Below are 8,916 nucleotides of genomic sequence, written 5' to 3'. Positions count from 1 at the left end.
TCATTCCTCTGGTTTGGAGCTCTGTGCCCTCCTGTATCCCAATGACTCTTAAGTTTGGTCTTTTAATGTTATCCCATATCTCTTGGATGTTCTGCTCATGGTTTCTTAGCAGTCTTGCTGAACTGTCTATGTTCTTCTCAAGTTGAAATACTTTGTCTTCATTGTCTGATGTTCTATCTTCTAAGTGATCTATTCTGCTGGTAGTATTGTCAATTGAGGTTTTAATTTGGTTTATTGCTTCCTGCATTTCTAGGATTTCTATTTGTTTCTTTTTTATTACTTCTAACTCCCTGTGAAATTGATCTTTTACTTCCTGGATTTGTTTCTGTAGTTCCTTGTCAATGTGATCTTTCATTGTCTGATTTTGCTGTCTCATGTCTTCCTTGAGACTCCAGATCATCTGAAGCATGTATATCCTGAACTCTTTATCTGACATTCCATCTGTTGCAGCTATTACCTCTTCTAGCGTTGAGTTGACCTCCATTGCTTGTGGTCCTTTCTTTCCTTGTCTTTTCATGTTGCTTGCGTTTCTTTCTGCTTCGTGAAACTGTTGTGGTTTTGAAATTTTTCCCCCTGTTTATTTATGTTGCTCTTGTATATTTGGGATATCTCTCTTGTAGGGCCTGTAGTGGCTGTGATCCTCCTCTAATCAGGGTGATCTATCCACTACGCTGGTTGGTCGTAGGTCTGCCTACCCTGCGGGCACGGGTGGCTGCTCTACTCTGCCCCCACTCCAATTGCGGTGACGTTCCTACCACGTCCTCGGATCGTTGGTCCTGATCCGGACGTGGGCAGCAGCTCTTCTCCACCCCTACTCCAATTTATGTGACGTGTCTACCACGCTGGTCGGCCTCCAAGCCTGTTCTGCCGGTGGGTCTCAGATCTGCCCACCCTGCGGGCCTGGGCGGCAGTTATGCAAAACCCCCACTCCCAGTGGGGGTACCTAACTGCCTCTCCAACGGGTCTCTGGGCTCCTTCCGGACGCTGGCGGCGGCTCTATTCAACCACCACTCCAACCAGTGTGACGTGACTGCCTCGATGCTACTCGTCCACCACACTGGCCGGCTGCCGAGCCTGTCCTGCCAGTGGGACGCAGGACTGCCTACCTTGCAGGGTCAGACGGCAGCTCTTCACGGCCTCCACTCCAAGTGGGTTGACTTGGCTACCCTGCCGTCGGGTCGCTGGTCCTGTTCCAGGCGTGGGCGGCTACTCTCCTCGGCCCCAGCTGCAGTTGGGGTGTCGCGATACCACACCAGCGGGACCCTTAGCCTGCTCTGGGCACAGGAGGCAGCTCCACTCTGCCCTCCAGGCCCCCGCAGCACCCAGCAGGGCCCGGACCAAGAAGCAGTCCCTGTAGGATCCCCAACCCTGAGCCAGAGCCGCTTCGGGAGCCAGGAGCCGGTCTCTCCGATCCCCGCCACATTCTGCTAGGAGCAGGCTCCTCAGAGCAACCGCCGTGGGTTCCCCAATCCCAGGCCAAACCCGCCCCGGGAGCCCAAGCCTGGCCGCACCAGACTCTCCCTGCTCGGTGCCCAAGCCTGGCCGCACCAAACTCTCCCTGCTCGGTGCACGCTCCCCTGGGAGCAGAGTCTAAGACGCACTTCCCACGGGCTCCCCAGCTCCAGGTCAAAACTGTTCCAGGAGACAGAGTCCCGCTGCCCCTCGTTGCAAGTTTCACTTGTGGCTGGCCTCAGCTCGCGGTCTCTGCAGGCTCCGCGGCCCTGGGCTCAAGCAGCCAGAACCCAGCCTCTCCGATCCCTGCCACACTCTGCTCGGAGCAGGCTCCACAAAGGTACCCTAGCCTCAGGCTCAGGCAGCCCCGGGAGCCCGGGCCTGGCAGCTCCAACCTCTCCCAGCTCAGTGTACGCTCAGACAGGGGCAGGGTCAAAGACACAGTCGCCACGGGTTCCCTAGCCCCGGGCCAAGAAGGATCTTCCGCCCTGGGCCAAAGCAACCCGGGGAACTAGAATCTGGCCGGTCAAAGCCCGGCGCCCGCCTTGCCTTGCCAGGGGTGAGGCCTGAAGAGTATTCTCCTCAGAGTTTCCAATTTCGAGCCTGAGCGATCTGTCTGCGTGACGCAGGCAAATACCAGCCTGGAATCACCTGTTCTGTAGTTGAATGAGCCGAGATCAGTAGAAAACAGGGATGATTGCATCAGCTCTCCATGATGGCGGCTGCAGTAATCCTCCCTGTTCCGACTGGTGTCGGGAATTGAACTGGACCGATTCTCTCCTGTATTTCAAAGCTGGAATTCAGCACTCAGCGCGGCCAGTGTGCCACTGGCAGGAGCCTGCAGAATCCGCTTCCCTGTAATCCCTCTCTGGTATGTCGCGGCTAATTAACTCGGGCGCATCCCAGACTCCATCCACGGGGCAGTCCGCCAACCAAGTACTGCTTCCCTCAGTTCGGAGAAATTGCCCGCGACCAAGCCCCTGCAGCTGAATCCCGTGCGCTGGAATTCTGACCTCTAGATTCTGGAGCACCTCAATTTCACTGGGGATTCCCACCAAGGTAGCCTTCAGCCATTTCACCTCGTGTTTCTCCCGAACAGTGGCGCAGCTTACTGGTGTGCTGCACTCCCTTGGCCGCCATCTTCCGTCCCTCTAAGTTCCCCTTTTCTTCCTGAATTCTGGCCACTCTCCAGAATAGGCTCATGGTTTTGTGTCCAAGATATGTACCACCTCCAAGCTCAGTGACACGGCCATGTACTGGATAGTTGAAAGGAATGGTGAGCATCTCAGAAAACTCAGATATCAGTGTGACCAGTAAAGTCTCCCTGGAGAAACCCTGCTTTGGGCTTTTGGCTTACCTATTGTTCTGTTGCCCTGGATGTCAGGAAGGCCTTTGCCTCAGGGCACCCTTTGTGAAGCCTGAAAAAAACAGTTTTCAAATGGAAATGAATGGGCATCACCTGTGGCTCTTTGCTTAATTGCTTTGCAGAGGGATGTGTCTGAATCAGCCTCTTGGCCCTGTGTGAGGCTGTGGCTTAGATTGTCAGCACCTGATGGATCCAAAGAAAGATCCCATGTGTGCATCCAAAGCCAAATTGGCACAAAAGCAGTCATTGTGGATGAAGTCTCTCGCCTTCCTCTGTAAGGTTGCTGACCTCCATCAAGTGAGAATAGGGATCCTTTGTGTCAAATGAGTTCTTCAAAGCCCTGCAGAGGCTAGCCCATAGGTGCTTGGGTTTTCTCATGAATCCAGTTCACACAAAGAATCTATACCCGGCAGTCAGTAGGCGTCCAATTGGAGAAGTAGAGCAGTATGAACGGCAGGCCTATTTGATCACTCCAGGTTCACAGGAAGGGTGTCCAGTCCACCCTGACATTAGGCAAATGAGAGGCAAGGGAGCTCATTGTGGACACTGTCATGGGCTGTGCCCCTCATGGAAACCTCCAGCCAGAGGTTATGATGACTGTCTACATGGAAGAAGATGAGGGCCATGTGGCAGTGTTTTGGTTTGAATTGTGGTCATTGGTGGCTGTGGCAGTGGGAAGAGATGACTGGGTCCACCTGGGCTTGAACTCTGGTGTGATTCCCCTTCGAGACTGAGTTCTGGAACTGACCTCAGAGAAGTATTGCCGTGAATTGTGTTGGGATTTGAGGAGGCCATGCATGAGAGTCGCCCTTGGAAACTGAGATCTAGGCCCAGGCTGGCTTTCCACAGAGCACTGGAAATCTCAGCCAGGATATCACATGATTTTATTCTTAAAGACCTGGCAGCCATAGTGGAGAGTCCAAACACACGTGGACCTCACATTGTAGACCTCAATGGGCCTGGCTTCATGTGACATACACACACACACACTCTCCAGATTTTTCAAAATATGAAATGTATGTCTCTTATTATACACTCCCGAAATTCATCCATGCTCATATATGTGGATTTATAATCAACTTTTCACAAGATTATTCTCAGAAATAGTCATCCACCTGAAATACATATTTGTTTCCTAGTGCTGAAAACTAACTTCAGATAATGGTGCATAGAAATCCTAATATTTCTACAGTAACTGACCCAGTTAACATCAATGCAAGTAGATTCCTATGGGACATGATGTGTATCTTGAGGTTCATTTTTATTCAACACTGGTGCATTACTATTTCCTCAGTTGATGCACATCATAGGATATGTATTTCATCCTCAATTCACAAATTTCTAGGCATTTGGTTCCCTTTCCATCACTTCCTGCTTCAGAACACATGTATTCCTCCACGTTTCTTGACTGGTCTTTTCATGAGACTTCTTTCCAAACACATTCTTTTCCATTTCCATAATCCCTTGTGTAGCAAAACTCACACCCCCTTCATGGTAAACCATAACCCTAATATCACCATTAGATGTATAACTGGTTGGAATGAATGATTGTGTATCAATATTAGATTTCCTATATATTTTCAGATATCAATTCAATCCATTTTTTGAATTGGAACCAGTTATAATATTTATTCACAGTATGGTCTATTCATGCATTATCTCTATATTCATAGACCCAGCATACACCTATTTGTACCCCAAATGCTAATTTATAGGTCTTCAACATATTGCTCCCAGAAATGGTGGAAGAAATACTCATGTCACCTGATCTCCGTATACATTTTATCACAGTGATATTCTGGACACAAAATGCAAAGGTCACACTTATGATTGTACCAAAGCCTCATTGGAAAGGGAGCATGGATTACTAAAAACAACCTTGTCCAGGTTGCCTAATGCTCTCAAATGTCAATCCTATTGGTGACTACACATTTGTTTCTTCCTAACATGATATATTCAACCTCAACCCTGTTGAAAATGTCTAATCCTCTCACTCACTTTATACTTTGCCTGATTTCCTCATGTCTCTATTGATATCTGCTTTCCTACATATGTTCCGCAGTTCATCATTGTGACTGACTCTTCACATGTGCTGACATTTACATTCACTCTCTAACCGACACCCTATTGCTAAAGAACTTTTGGTCCAAATTTTATACTCACTCTTCTTCCTAAACCTACCAACTATCTTCCTAATCCTACCTACTATTTCTTTTTGACTGGATGTTCTCTTCTACATTCAATCATCCAAGGTACAAGTTCCTATGCCATTGTACATCCATTTATCTGAGACATCTGTGCAGAAAGTCATTCAAAGCTAAGTATCCCAATCAAGGGCCCAATGCCCTTCTGGCTTTCAAATCTTACTTGGATTTCTGTTTAGATACATATATTTCACCTATATATTATTATAAATATCGCAGGTTCCCAATACCATTCTTCATCCAGCAGAGTGATTCCTAACCCAAGTCAAACAGGTTCTTAACCCTAACCATACACTGTTCCCTCAATCTAACTTTACAGAAGAGCAGGGACAGAGTTGGTCTTACAATACAGGAATGTAGGGGATCTTCCACCTGCTGAGAACCTCAAAGGTCCATGCAGAAATAATCCCTGGAGAAGACGTAGGCAGCTATGAAGGACCTGAGAGAGCAGAAGTCATCTTCCATGGCAAACAACCTGGTCAGGATGAAGGGATGTGTCTGAATGAGCCTCTCTCTTCTTAATGTAGACAAGATGGACCAAAGCAGGCCTGTGTGGACAGCTGTTCCTTGGTGCCTGTGGTTGATATTCCATTTTAACTTTGGAAAGTGTCACAGGAAAGAGGGGCAGCCTCCATCACATGGGAGCCTTGGAAGCAAGTGTTAGGACACAGTGGTTGCCAAGGCAGTGACCTCATTCAGTTCCTGAAGGAAGTGACCTCACCTCACTTCCTTGGTGATGGAACTCTCTGAACTTGGGATCCAGGAAGCCAGGCACCCAGAGCCAGTCCCAGTCCCAGTCCCAGTGGGCTCACTTGTTTGGATTTACCAAGGACAGAGTCAGTCTTTCTTGGTACCTACTGATGTGAGGATGGCCAAATGCCAGGAAAGCTCTGCAGAGGGGCCTTTCCTGAGAAAGCAGGTAGTGGCTCACCGCTGGCTCCTGACAACTTCACAGAGTTGGCCAAGGAGGCCAGATGTGAGACAGGACAGGCCCTTTCGGGGGAACATAGTATGGCCCACCAGTCAGAGGACACTCTGGGTAGTCACAGACCAACTTGGAAGGAGGTGCCTTTGTGGGTGTGGGTGTGAGTTTGTGCTTTTGTCTCATGTTCTGAGAATAGGTAGGAAAGGCGGTTTGTTTGGTTTGGAGTGGACTGTTTTTAGTAAGGCTTTTGACAATGTGAGTGTTTCTATGTTTGTGTATCCCACTGTGTCCCTGGTTGTAGACATTAGAAAAGAGAATGCATCAATGGATGTGTCCTGTCTAGTAGAAAGTTTCCCAGCCTTCATCCTGCCCAATTGATGAATGGACTGCCGCTTGCCTTATGGATGGGCAACACCTACTAGCTTCCTAAGTTCCTGTTTTCTTCCTGAATTCTGGCCACTCTCCAGAATAGGCTCATGGTTTTGTGTCCAAGATATGTACCACCTCCAAGCTCGGTGACACGGCCATGTACTGGATAGTTGAAAGGAATGGTGAGCATCTCAGAAAACTCAGATATCAGTGTGACCAGTAAAGTCTCCCTGGAGAAACCCTGCTTTGGGCCTTTGGCTTACCTATTGTTCTGTTGCCCTGAATGTCAGGAAGGCCTTTGCCTCAGGGCACCCTTTTGTGAAGCCTGAAGAAAACAGTTTTCAAATGGAAATGAATGGGCATCACCTGTGGCTCTTTGCTGAATTGCTTTGGAAAGGGATGTGTCTGAATCAGCCTCTTGGCCCTGTGTGAGGCTGTGGCTTAGATTGTCAGCACCTGATGGATCCAAAGAAAGATCCCATGTGTGCATCCAAAGCCAAATTGGCACAAAAGCAGTCATTGTGGATGAAGTCTCTCGCCTTCCTCTGTAAGGTTGCTGACCTCCATCAAGTGAGAATAGGGATCCTTTGTGTCAAATGAGTTCTTCAAAGCCCTGCAGAGGCTAGCCCATAGGTGCTTGGGTTTTCTCATGACTCCAGTTCACACAAAGAATCTATACCCGGCAGTCAGTAGGCGTCCAATTGGAGAAGTAGAGCAGTATGAACGGCAGGCATATTTGGTCACTCAATGTTCACAGGAAGGGTGTCCAGTCCACCCTGACATTAGGCAAATGAGAGGCAAGGGAGCTCATTGTGGACACTGTCTTGTGGTGTGCCCCTCATGGAAACCTCCAGCCAGCGGTTATGATGAGTGTCTATATGGAAGAAGATGAGGGCCATGTGGCAGTGTTTTGGTTTGAATTGTGGTCATTGGTGGGTGTGGCAGTGGGAAGGGATGACTGGGTCCATCTGGGCTTGAACTCTGGTGTGATTCCCCTTCGAGACTGAGTTCTGGAACTGACCTCAGAGAAGTATTGCCGTGAATTGTGTTGGGATTTGATTAGGCCATGCATGAGAGTCGCCCTTGGAAACTGAGATCTAGGCCCAGGCTGGCTTTCCACAGAGCACTGGGAATCTCAGCCAGGATATCACATGATTTTATTCTTAAAGACCTGGCAGCCATAGTGGAGAGTCCAAATACACGTGGACCTCACATTGTAGACCTCAATGGGCCTGGCTTCATGTGACCTTTTGGCCACTCTTTGGGAAGCCTTGTTTGTGAGAGTTCTCCAGAGCTTTCATTGAAATGAGCTTCCTCACCATTTAATGGTTCCTGAAGGAATGGAAACCCACAGTGCATCCAACTTCATCCTTCAAAAATGGCTAGCTAGATAAATACCATGAAATTTTTGAAATTCCCATGACCAGGTGGCACTGGAAAACCTTTGGATGTCCTGTTGCTGATCAGGAGTGTACCAGACAGTGCCTTGATTGACTGGGTTTCATGAAAATGGTGTAAAACAGAGATGCCAGTAAGTTGGGGCCTGCTGAGTAGTGGGCCTAGAGCAGTGGTGTGCAGGTGTGTGATAAAACATCTGTGGTGGGGCCATGTGGATCTGCCATTGGCTTCCAAATGGCTTGTGACTGACATGGTGCAGTGAGCAGACCCTTCTATGTAAAGGCATCTTGTTATATGGAGAGGTTTCAGGGCAATGTTCAGAATCAGGTTGCTATGGTCAAGGGGGCAAGCTCTGTGGGATAGAAGCCTGGCTGGTGCATTCTCCTAGGACCTTGACCCACCACACGTGACAGAACCCCCTCCAGCACTGTGTCCCAGTTGAACTCCTTGTATTTCCTGAAGCAGGTTCCAAACTCCCAGTGCAGCAGCAAGAAACACCACGAAAAGTGGAGGATGACCAAATGGCTTCACAGTCCACACAGGGAGACACTTAGACCCCAGTGGCCACAGTTTACCTGCAAAGAGACAATTCAGCACTTCTGCCTCATGTTCATTGGAAAATCAGAAACCATGTCCTCCAGGTCACCTAGATGCAGACCAGGTTTGATGGTCTCACTACAAAGGAAGCTAAAGCTCCTGACAACAACATATATTTCAAGTGCCCAACCTCAGAGGCAGTTTCTCACAAAGTCTTTAGGCCAGCAGAGCTCCATGATTGTGGAGTGTTTACCCTGTCCCTTACTCATGGAAACTCCTCTACCACCTCCAAGGTTGTGAACTCCTGAGCATTTTCCATTCCACATATGTATTCACAGCATTTCTAACTCTTCTCCTCAAATTGTGTCTTACTTATTGTGAAGGTAATGTCAAGGCATTGATCTGGAGGAGAGTGGGAAGATTTTTGTGTAGCACATATTTGCCTACACATTGGATTCATTTTCCTATTTTCCGTTCGAAATACTGAATCCCTGACACTAACCCATACCGTACTAGATTGTGACTATGAATACTAATATGATGGAGAAAAATAACTCAAACAGAATAGAAATACAGGCAGTTCAGACGAGGCCTGTTGTATAGTTGGACTTGCCTTTTGCACTGTAAAGGGTAGGTGTTATAAATCTAGTCCAATTTAAAAAAGT

The sequence above is a fragment of the Spermophilus citellus genome (assembly GCF_964194105.1).
Source record: "Spermophilus citellus genome assembly, chromosome: 12".
Classification (NCBI taxonomy): domain Eukaryota; kingdom Metazoa; phylum Chordata; class Mammalia; order Rodentia; family Sciuridae; genus Spermophilus; species Spermophilus citellus.
Note: the sequence above shows the minus strand (reverse complement) of the source record.